We start from the raw sequence: 12,573 nt of genomic DNA on the forward strand, positions 1-12,573 counted from the left end.
GATAGGCAGGTGTGGAACAATAAGAACACATGGACACAGGGAGGGGAGCACTACACACTGGGGTCAGTTGGGGGGAAATAGGGGAGGCATGGTGGGGGTTGGGGAGTTGGGGAGAGATGGCAAGGGGAGAGATGCCAGATGTAGGTGATGGGGAGGAAGGCAGCAAATCACACTACCACGTGTGTACCTATGCAACAATCTTGCATGCTCTTCACATGTACCCCAAAACCGAAAATGCAATAAAATAAATAAATGGGAAAATTCAAAAATAAATAAATAAATAAATAAATAAATAAATAAATAAAACAAAATATGGTGAATTGAAATTTAATTATCTTTGTGGTATGTGTTAATATCTTCTTAACATAATAATAGTATAATTCCAGTTAAGAAAGTGAAACCATCTGGAAAAAGAAGATGGGGTCAATATGTCACAAAAAGTATATAATAAAAGTTGATTTTCTTATGGGCATGTATAATATTTGCAAGGAAATTATTTGCAAGGACTGAATATGGTATAAATGTTGACTAAATGTATTTTTGGTTATTACCTTTCTGCTGTCTTTAATACAATTGATGCTTCTGAACATTTCTTCTATCATGTTGTAAGCACTGAGTTCTTTTCAGTATGTATTTATAGGCTCTTCCAATGTTTTCTGCTATTTTAGAATGACAGTGGTGCCAGGCAATATATTAACTCTCTTAGTCCAATCCCATTTCATATTTTCCTATTAATCTTGTTCAGGATTTCTGTCAGGATCTTCTCAAATACATTGTGATAAAGCAGGGTTCATATTACCTTTTACAAAACTTTATTTGGAATCACAATATTTGTTGGCAGATTCATGTATGTCCCCCAGTGCATTTAACCAGAGCTAGTTTTCACTTATAGAACACAGCTTGAATTACAGAAGCCATTATTTACCAATCAAAGAGGTGGATTTCTTTTTTTTCTTCTCCTGTCATAAACATCCAACTTCTTCTACAAGAACAAACAAGAATTCTGTTGTTAGGTTCTTGTAGAAAAAAATAAGGTACTAAGTCATAAAGAGAAGAAAAAAAGGCAGGAAACAGGAAAAAACCATGGATAAGAGGCTTGAAGAACTGCTGATGGGAACTCAAGAAAGTCGGTGGTGGAAAGGACATTTTGCAGAATCAAACGGATACAACTGATGAAAAGAGTGGTGTGGCATTCTCCCAAGATATTGTGGTTACTGCTATCTTATCTGAAACATGATAAATAAATCTAAAATTAAATGTTTCTAAGTCTTGGCATAGTGAACAAAGTATATAATATGATCTATGGATATTGTAATTGAAGCTGACAATGGAGTTTGATGCCCCAGATAACTATTGCCTTTTACATGGTTTAAATCTAAAGGAGGTTTTTGAGACAGGATTTTTTTATTATTGAAATTAATGAATGTTTAATGGACTGAATTGTATCCCCTTTCAAATTCATATGTTGTAACCCTAACCCTCAGTACATCAGAATATGTATTTAGAGATGATCCTTTAAAGATAAAATTAAGTTAGAATGAAGCCATTAGTGTGGGTTCTAATACAATTTGACTGATGTCCTTATACAAGGGAAATTTGGACGCACAGAGACACAAGCGGTGTGTGTGCACAAAGGAAGGACTATGTGAGGATGCAGAGAGAAGGTGGCCATCTGCTAGCCAAGGAGAGGAGAGGTCCCAGAAAACACCAAACCTGCTGACAACCTGATCTTGGATTTCTAATCTCCAGAACTGTGAAAAATAAATCTCTGCTGTTTAAGTCATCCAGGCTGTGGTGTTTTGTTATGGCAGCCTTAGCCAACCAATACAGTAGGCATATAGTTTTAAAAGTCAAACAGTTTAATTAGCCTTAAGAACATCTCACAGCCTCCTTTTCCACCCCCTGCTCATCCCAATTCTCACTCTCAAAGGCAATCACTTTCAGCTGTAAAACAGTTGTTTCTTATGGTGTATATACTTCCTTATTCTCAAATAGACTATTTCTTAATTTTTTAGTAGGCAATATCTGACTTCCTAATATGAAAGATGAAGATTTAGCTCCTCAACAGCTTATTCCACTATCACAAAACACACCCACATATACATGTTGCTTCCCCAATATTCACAATAGAGTTCCATCACAATATTTGGTGTTCCCATTTCTATGCCTATTTAAATATTATTTATAGTTGAGCCATGTAGAGCAACATGATTATATTTGTACAATATATTGTTCTCCCTGGAACTAATAATTTCCTCACAGAATGTGCATAAATAGCTTTGCACAGTGGCAGTATCATAGCCAGTGAGGTTTATCTGAGGCATGATTATTGCTAATTGAAAACGGAATGTACATAAATAGCAAGTCAGCTACTCCTCCAGGAAGGCCTCCTAAGAAATCAAGAATAGCCTTATTTTGGAAATATCTCCACAGCCATCTGTGGGGTACATAATCTACAGCTGGAGATACTTAAGGCTTTTTATTTTGTGCCCAGTATACAATGGCAGATGTGTTGCTATGGCCAGTATAATGATGCCTCCAGGGAGCGATGGTAGCCATCCAGGAGGTACAGTCTTGATCAGACTTTGATTCCATTCAGTCTCATCACAGAATGATCTTTTCTCCATTGTTAGTCACTGAGGCAAGTGAGCGACTCAGAGACTTCAATCAACAGCCACAATTTGTTAACCCGATTTATGGTCTCGAAAATGGATAGCATTACTCTTCCAGTCTCTAGTTTTCCAAATCTCAAACCAAAAAGCAAGGCCAATGGAAATCACCCAAGAATCAGTAAAACTATAACAAGATTCATCAAGAGGAGTATTGGCCAAGACTATGAGAACAGCCTTGAGCTCTGCCTACTGAGCCAAGTGGCCACATTCATTTTTGATTTTGCATGACTGGCACTGCATATGTACAGCTGCAGCAGTCCAGGGGACATCAGTGGGCTTCAGCTCAGCTGAACAGTTACTGAACCAGGCCTAGGCATTTAAGGGAACTGCTGTCAACTGGGCATCCTGCTGAGCCAGGGATTTGGTTCAGGCAATGGAGTGCCTCCTTTTTACCTAAAGCTGAGACACTGCTCAGTCCAGGCTGGCTACGTTCTTGAATAAACACTTCTATCTAACAATTGACAATTGCTGGGCTTTTTTGTCTTTTAACACAATTGAGTCCTAGTTGACTTAACCCAAAACGGAGATATTAGGCTGACCACAAGGCTTCTATGCATCAGGCATTCAGTTTCAACCAGAATCCAGTAATTTACAAATGCATGTACCTGGTATCTGTAACTAGAAGGCAAAGAGTTCCAGGCCCCTTAGGGGTGCCTCTGAGTGAAGGCTGCCTCCTTTTGCCAGAGGATCCAATCGGCAAAATCATCAGTCATGGTCATTTAGCTCATGGGGTTGTTAGGATTGTGGGACACTAAAGGTACTAACACCTGCCTATTTGTGGCTCTTCTCAATTGGGAGATCCCTTCTGGTATTTATGAACATTCCTAGAACAGGCATATAATACCAATTATACATTCTGCAGTGGAAGCCGCAAAAATAGTACCTTAAATTTGCCCAAAGAAGCTGACTCACAGCACCACTTTCGCTTCCCTTTCCATGGTGAATTCCATCTAAAACCCCATCAGTTGAATTTGAATGCCCCCTCTCCTAAGCAGGACCAGATGGTCTGGTGGGCCCCATATCCAATCAAGCCTTAAACATTTGATTCCCTTGCCTCCCAGCATACTCAGACATGTGTGTATATCCTTCTGTTCCCCTTGAGGACAGGCTGGCCTCAGCTCTGCCCCTAAACATCTTTCTCCTTACAGCAGCTGAAATTGGGGTAGCATGGGAGAGAGGGGATGTAGAGTGAAGAGAGAGGGGTTGCAGCGGTAAAAGACTTCTATGCCATGAAAACAAAGCATTGCTCTCAGTTTTCATTTCAAATTATGCAGCCATTAGACTTATAGACTTCTTTGGATCAATTTTCCATTCTCCACAGGACACCTGCATCTGCATTACAAACCAAATCCAGGGCAGTAAGAGCCTGAAAACTAGTCAGTGTCTCATCTATGGTTTCCAGTTGGAACTTGTGTATCTCAGGGACATCTATCCAAGAGGACCAAAGCTTCCATACAGTGGCCAGTATTCACTGTGAAATGATTCTTAAATATTTTGTTGTCTTCTATGAATGGATCCAGGTTTGTCATGATAGACTGCAGAAGAAGCTAAACCTTTAGATGGCCTTGCTTTTGACATTCACCTTTAACAAGAATTGCATCCTTCTCTCATCTTCCAAGCAAATTGGACTAAGTTCTTACAATTCATTTGGTTTCAGAAGTCACATATTTCTCTCCTTTCCCACTCAGCAAGAGTGTGCAAATTTGGAACTGTTTTCTGATGGGGAAAAACCTCTGCCTACACAGAATGAAACTTCCTAATACTTTTTACAACTGGGTAGTCCTGAGATTGAACAGCAAATTGTCAAGGAAGTTTCCTGTGCAAAATAGAGTTAACAACAACTAGGGCATTATATTGGCATCTGTCTTTGATCCTATTTCCTATTATTTGGTCAGCAACCACCACTCCAACTCCTTCTCATTAATAGGCAATAAATTGAAGAACCTTGGATAGCCTGGTTGATATACAGTTTAGTCAACATCTTTGTTAGGGATACCTATGGATTTCTTTTTCCAAATTCTATTCATCAACTTGTGAGACCTTCATTCTTCCTCATCCAGAAAGCCCTACTTCTCAGCATTCCAGCTGCATTTCCAAATTGTCAAAAACTGTGATGGATCTGAAACTTTATACTACCTATAAGCTAACAAGTTATCCTGGCTCCCACTTTAAATCATAAAGTGAAAATGGTTTCCAGGCTTGGGTAATTCCATAGTTTCTATTTGAAACCTGAGCAGTTTCCAAAAGTATTCATTCAGACTAAGAATTAAGAAAATACTGTCATAGTATAAATAATATGTTGTTATATATTATATAATATCAGTATCTGTGACATTATTTTAGAGGAAATTGTTAAATTATGTTGCTGATTCATTACTATTAAGCAGAATAGAAAATATTTAGAAGAAAAAAAGGCAATAAATTGGAGGAATAACCTGAAGTTTAATTTCTATTTTGAAAAACTTTCACATGTTAAAAAAACTTATCTTGAAATAAATCTTTTTCATTTCAGAGGTTTACTAAAATGTTCTATAATTTTATTTTACAGTCAGAGGATGAAAGAAAAGAGAATGGTGTGGATATTCTGGTACCACTGTCTTTCATAAAAGGAAAAGATAATGAGAGCTAAAAAAAAAAAAACTGTCAAAATTTTCTTCCATTCATCAGTGCTGCAGAGCTAGAGAAGAAATAGAGCTATGCAATATAACTGCTGATTATTTTATGATTTTCATCACCAAAAGAACAGAAGAGAAATTAATGGGGTTACCAAATAGGGAAAATATGCATTTATTAAAACTTCTTCCATTTTATTATACTGTATAAATATTTTTAAATCAGCAACTTCTAGTTAAGTCAATAGATTACCAACTAAATGTGCTTTTTATGTGTGCAAGGATACAATAATTAATCAGATTCTGCCAAAAACTTGACATGCTTCTGGTATAAAGTAGGATTTTCATGCACAATATTTAAAAACCATGTGACAAGCACTTTTTATATGTAATACTTTGTTAAGATACTATCAGTGGAACAGGGCAGCTTTTTTAGTAGAATTTTTATTGCCATACTATTTTTAGTCATTAAAGATAAGTCCACAAGATCTTATTCCAATCTGACAATTGACACCAAAAATGTGAATTAAATCAGTTTAGTCATCTTTAAATGCAGCTGAAGGGAACAGCTCTGGATATTACAGACATATTACTATTTCTCCTTCACAAAATTTAATTTGTTTCTTGACTGAACTAGTGCCTCTGGGCATTTGTAGAGGGAAAATAAAACCTCCAAGACCGTTTTGTTCTATATAAAAGCCACTGTGCTCAGAATGAACCCAGAAAGACATTTAAAGGTGAACAAATGACATAGCCAAGCATACATTTCTTATGATGCAGTAGAAACTGTAGTTGTCACATTAACCACCACTACCCCGCATGTAATATGTACCCAGATAATTCCATATGTTGGAAATGCGACCTTGGCAGCACTGGCAGTTCCTACCTGAGACAGCTAATACAGGATATTATCTGAGGCTGCCAACATGGATGAAAATTACACTTTGGAAAGTTTGCACTTAGTCACAATGCAAAATGAGGACAGATTTAAACATGACATTTTGCCAGTCAGGAGACTTTCTAGAAGATGAAAGACTGGTGAAACGAATCCCAGTGTTTTCATAAAAAAAGAGTATGAGGCTTTCAGGCTTTCACTCTTTGTGAGGCCTGTGATCTGATTTTCCATACATGGTTTAACAAAATTTTCAGGAGGCAGTAATACAATTACTGGGAAATGGGTTACCTGAAATCATCATAGCTTTATATATTTGGGGTCTACTTCTTGTTCCATGGGATGTCACCAGATACAATTTTTGATATAAAATTCCTATGTTCAGCTACTTAAAGCACTCCAAATGTTCGGAGACAATTTTCAGCCTTACCAGAAAGAATGGCTTGCTGATATTAAAAATTAAAAACTTGAGAATGGAGAGGAGAGAGTTCCAAGTATTCACAGGCAGACTTGCAACAGGCAAAGGGGTTGGTTACAGAATCATCTAACATTAAAAGCTGCTATTTATTGTATGCTATATCCAGTGATGTATACACACACACACAAACACACACACACAGAGAGACTGATAATCTCTAATGCTAAGCAGATCCTATTATAACCCTTTTATAGATGAGAATAATGAGGCTCATTAAGACTTAGTAATTTGCAGAAGGCCATCTAATCAGTAAGGCAGAGAGAGACTTGAACTGAGGATATGTCTAAAATGAGAAACTGAAACATCAAGTCTGTTCTGAGCTGACACCCCAACTTCCTGGCAATGCAAGAGGAATGACTAGCTCTTCAGCAGGAGTTACACAGAGTCAAGAAAAAAAGTGCCTCCTAGTGTTTAATCTTCTTACTCAGCCAATCTGCCACAAATTGAGGAGACTTCAGTGAATGGCTGTGGAATGATTTTAATTACCACCCTTATCTGCCAGTGACAAAAGTAACAAGGACTGCTAGCTTCCAGAAACAGCCATTGCAATTGTGTTTGTGGAAAACGAAGGGACTTTGCCAGGCAGTTTAAATTGAAACATGATCACCTACCCACAGAGTTAGACCTAGTGCCAGAGGGACCACTTATAGTGGCCCAGCTATAAGAAGACATATTCTCCCACACTGTGTCGACATATAACAACAAAGGTGCTGATACCTGTTTGGGGAGAGGTTTGAAGGAAAGGTAGAAATGTATGTGATCCATTGGGACTGGTTCCACTTTCTCTAGATGATAGAAATTGAAGAGAGAGAAGCAGAAAGCTACTTTGTTCACATATAAGTTTAAGATTATAGACTCAAGGAGAGACAGGCATAGGGAGGGCTGAGTTGGGGAGGCATACGAATGAATGTTAATCGGAGAATGAGAAAATGTGTAGAAGAGAGCTGGAAAAGTATAAAAATAGAAGCCTGCAGAAAATTATTTTCATTACTATAAAACAAAACTAGCATACTGGTAGACCTGGCTAAAATCAAAGCAGTTCATAAATCTGATACTGAAAGGGTTGAAAGGACGTTTCAAAATACTACTTTGATTCTCTATTGTCTGCTACATAAAACTAAACTACTTAGCTTAACATCCAAGATCTCCCAGTGCTCTTGACAATTACACCATTCTGTATGCTGAGAATTTCACCAGTAAGTTTTCTAAATGGGCAGTGAGGTGACAGACTGGTGTTTTAGAAATATCACTGATAGCATTATGGGTTATTGATGTAATAAAATAGGAGCCATAGACAGGGTGACTGTGGGAAACTAGTGTAGTGACTTAGTCTCAAAGATGATGAGGATAGAAACTAAAATAGTGAAACTGGACGTGGGAATTGTGCAGGACTTGGATTTCAAAATACCAACTAAAATTTATTCAAGTTTATTCAAATGTAGAATATTTTGTCTCAAGGCTATTTATGTAGAATCTGGAGGATCTACTTAAGATGAAGACTTGGGAGGAGAAAGACAAACTTTTCTCTGCTGACTGACTCATAGCCCCCATAGAGTTGATGATAGCATTAGCCATGTAGATGACAAGCTAGATCTCAATAGGTTTTCTGGTCTTATGCACAGGTGAGCAGATAGTAGAACATCTACTTATGAAATTTCAAAGTGGAAGAAATGTTGGAAGCTTCTCAGTTATGGATCCTACTCCTTGCCTGAAGTTTTATCTACTCAGTTGGACATAGGAATAACACAAAAGGATAGGCAGAAGCCTGGCTTAGGAGAGCTATTCTCCACCCAAAGGGCTCTGTTTGACTCATCTCTGGGACCTTCTCCTCCTCTTTTCTATTATTTCTCCCACCGCCTTAACAGGTAGTTTTACTGAATATTGCAGAGAATTATTTTGAAAACCATTTCAACCAAAAGTGTACATGTCACTTTTAGCTAGTGATCTTCTCTGTCTTTATCTTAAGACTCCTAAGAGATGAATTATATAAATACACACACACACACACACACTCACACACTCTCTCTCTCTCTCTTTTATATTTATATAACAACCACACCAAATGTAATAACTTTAAAAAGTCTTTATTATTTCTAATGACTTTTTGTGATGACTTGACTCAGCTGAGCAGTTCTGCTCCTGTGATGATGGCTAGTTCTATAGTCATTTGGCTACTTTACTGGGCTGGAATGTCCAAGGTGTTTCTTGCATAGGACTGGCAAGTTAGTGTCAGCTCTCAGCTGGTATCTCCACTGGGTCTATTAACCAATATTCCTTTTTTATCCTCCTTGTGGCTTTCTTAAAGCATGACATCTAGGTTCCAAGAAGGAGTGTTTCAAAGGATAAGTTCCAGTGTGCAAGCACTTAGCAAATCTTCAATTGCATCTCTCTTGGCTACACCTCATTGGCCAAAACTAGTCACAAGCCCAATGCAGAAGAAGGGGAAAGGAAATAAGCTCCACCTCGTGACATCAGGATTAGCATGAGATATGGGAAAAGGGGACTCTTGGGGGCTATCTTTGGAGACGCCTTACTAAATACACACAACAGTCATTTGTATGCAGTGTTAAAATGTGCATTTAAAATGAATACAAAAATCCTTCCTGTGTTACAATATTCATACATAACAATCCATGCTCAGAATATTGTCCCTGCATTCATCAAGTAAAGGGAGAAACATTATAAAGTGTCAGGAGTATTAAAGTGAATGTCTCTGATAAACTGTGAATTATCCACAGACTCTTCTTTATTGTAGAAAATCAATGAATGAGCAACTATTGAGATAGGGAAGCAAGTGGTGGAGTTTTGGGGAGGGTTGCAATCCTCAGCTCTGCAAGTTATGCTCTGCATAGCATTGGCTCCATTCTGAGATGCCACCATGTGAATGACACCCTTCAGAGTTGTGCAGTGCAAAACCATCCACCGAATCCCTGGGTCTGTATTTTCTAAATTGGGACATTAAGTAAATAGCAATGTAAAACCCAGGAGAGGTAAGCGTAGCAGGGAAGACAGTGAATTCCACTTTGGACATGCCAGGTTGGAGGGGCCTGTGCAACTTCCAGACTTAGATATGTAATGGATAATAGGAAATGTTGATTTGGAGCCAGGTAAGACCAGGGAATCGATGAGATCATCAAAGCAAAACAGGTTTGGGAAGAAAAGCCTGAAACAATAACCCTGCAATGTATGCAGCAGAAAAGCAGGATCCAGTAAAACATTCTGAGACAGAGCAGTCAGAAAGCCACAGCAACTTGATATATATCTGCTGGAATGAGACAGCAGTAAAAGCCATTTCCTTAAAATGAATGCAAAGATGTCTGCTTAACACAGGGGTGATTAACTTTCTATCACTGTCTTTACACAAGCTCTCTGAGGGTCTCCCAGAGACAAGGTGTTAATGGATAAAAAAGCTGCTTTTTCCTTCTCACGTTCTCCCTGCTGTGGAGCATCTAGGATGACCTTAAATAATGATAAGTTTGCCTTGTGTAGTGCTTTACAGTTTACAGAGCATGTTCACTTACTTTATCTAATTTATTCTCTACTGCAACTCTCTGAAGTACGCAGGGCAGGTATTAGTATCTTCATTTTACAAATAAGCAAACTGAAGCCGAGAGAAGTGATTATTCCAAAGTGGAAATGTCCTTTGACTCCCAATTCAGTTCTGTTTCCACGGAGCTGCTCAATTATATTAAAGATCAAGTCCTTGTTTTTCATTTGGCCATGGAGATACCTGGGTTATCTAAATCAGGAGTTTTCTGTCTTACAGTTATCAGCCTTAGCAGAAAGATGTGGCAGAAGCAGGGACTCAAGGGTGGCTGACATTGTCCTTCAGCAATTTTTGTAACTGTATTCCACTCCTCTTTCTAGGATAGGGGTTTCAGAATAACATATGTTATTTTTTTCTCAAACAATGAAGAAGGGTAATTGGTGATTTCTGCCATGAGTAATGCTATCGAAATTGAACATGCTTTTTTACTGATAGAAACGCCTCTCTTTATCTTTAAATCTCAAATTTATGTAATCATAAAACATTGTTTTACTATTTATTATTGCTGTTTCCTTCAAATTCTCATATCTTTTGGCAACCTCCCTTTCAGCGCTCCCTTACAGAACTTTATTCTGAGATCTTTTACTTCTTCATACTGTATTTCTGTGCAGTTTTCCTTTCTTGTCACACATACAACAGATCGTTACTGGATGCTTACCAGATGTTAGAAACCATATGATATTCTTGGGCTACAAGAGGGTTATTATCCAAAAATAACCAAAGCTAATATTTGATTAATATTATTTCACCTCCCTCCCTGTCTCTCTCTCATACATAGAGTAGATATAAACATATTCTTATTCATATCTCAGTCATTCCATCTCTTTGTAACATCTAAATTATTCAACATAATTATTAACTTGATAAATCAATCTATACAAATATAATGAAAGATTTATAGATTATATAGCTATAGATACAGATAGATATAGATGGTAGGATGAAAATAATTTTGCAAAATTGAGTTAAAAAATGGTATTTTTACACATAAAATAATTTTTAAATCTGAATGTATTAGAAAAAAAGAAAACCATAACAAAAGGCTAAGCAATTAAAAAACTTCAAATAAATTTCAACAAAATACATTTCCCACAAGACTCCTCTTATAATTAAGGGAAAAAAAACTGTAAATAATACTAAGAGGCCACAGTCATTATAGCTGCTTTCATTTTAGTCTTAACTACATGTTTCTATTTTTTAAAGTGCAGATTGGCTACGTGCTGTCAAAAATGTGAAATAGAGAGACCTTACATTTTCTCCTACCTATCCACAATCATATTCCGCTCCTGGTACCTTATTATTTTTGCATATTCAACATATATTTATATTGCTTTTCTCTAGTCATAGTTTCTGGCTGAGTCTCAATTGTTTATTTTAATGAAATCAGTGTGCATCAACAGTCATATTACTATACCTTTACATTCCAGAATATTTTAATTCATTTACTGATTATTCGGATTATGTCAAGACAGCCAATGTAAAGGATAGTTATTATAAAATGTGTTAATTAGCATGACTTTAGAAATACATAATATTATGGTGTGCCAGTAGGAACATCTAAGAATAAGTTGTAATTAGATAAAACGACAGAATGGGCAGAGGAGCTGACACAGTTCCAAAAGTTGTTGTCTTTATGTCTCCACACTAAAATATATAGAGATATATAGAGAAAGATATCACTATTCTATATCTCAATCCTTTAATCTCTTTTTAATGTCAAAATTAATCAAGATAATGGGTACTAGTATGGTAAATTAACTTGTGCAAGTATAACAAGCTCAATGGAAAAGTATTTAAGGGCATATAGGGCTTGGATCCCAAATTATAACATGCCACTCATACATCAGTCCCCATGCATTACAAAGCTAAATTCTATACTAAAATGAGCCCAGATATTACATGAGTACAGCCTCACTAAACAGAGTGTCATATGGCAGCACGCTGCTACATTTTGACTTCACTAATTAAGTGTGTTTTTGGAGAACCATGCTAGCATTCTCTGTGGGAAGCATACTGGCATTTTAAGGATAAGAGGACAGGAAAGGTCTTAAGTGAATCAAAGAAGTTATGGAAAATGTGGCTTTCACCAGAAATATGCAATGAAACATAGAGTTATTTAAAGAAGTTTTCAGATATAAGTATTACTGTCCTGCTACATAAAGACATTTTTTTTAACTGCTACCATGCTGTGTGGCATGAGCCGATAAGTTCAGTTCCCTGTGGGTTCAAGCAGACATCTAGGCCTAGAGCATGCCTGCAGCAAGTTGATGTACTAACAAAGAGAAAACCTATTTAGGCTGACTGTTTAAATGTCAGCCTGCTGCAAATAGTCTTCAATAAATTTTAACATCACTCTAGTAAATATAGTTCAT

The 12,573-nt window shown here is 37.1% G+C and overlaps 1 protein-coding gene and 1 pseudogene across 8 annotated transcripts in view; both read left to right on the forward strand.

The window, feature by feature from the left end:
• GRIA4 (glutamate ionotropic receptor AMPA type subunit 4) overlaps positions 1-12,573 on the forward strand; it is a 386,448-nt gene that overhangs the window by 224,919 nt on the left and 148,956 nt on the right. The window lies entirely within an intron of this gene.
• LOC119473637 lies at positions 2,276-2,444 on the forward strand (annotated as a pseudogene).

This window comes from Cebus imitator, unplaced genomic scaffold (assembly GCF_001604975.1).
Source record: "Cebus imitator isolate Cc_AM_T3 unplaced genomic scaffold, Cebus_imitator-1.0 Scaffold171, whole genome shotgun sequence".
NCBI classification, from domain to species: Eukaryota; Metazoa; Chordata; class Mammalia; order Primates; family Cebidae; genus Cebus; species Cebus imitator.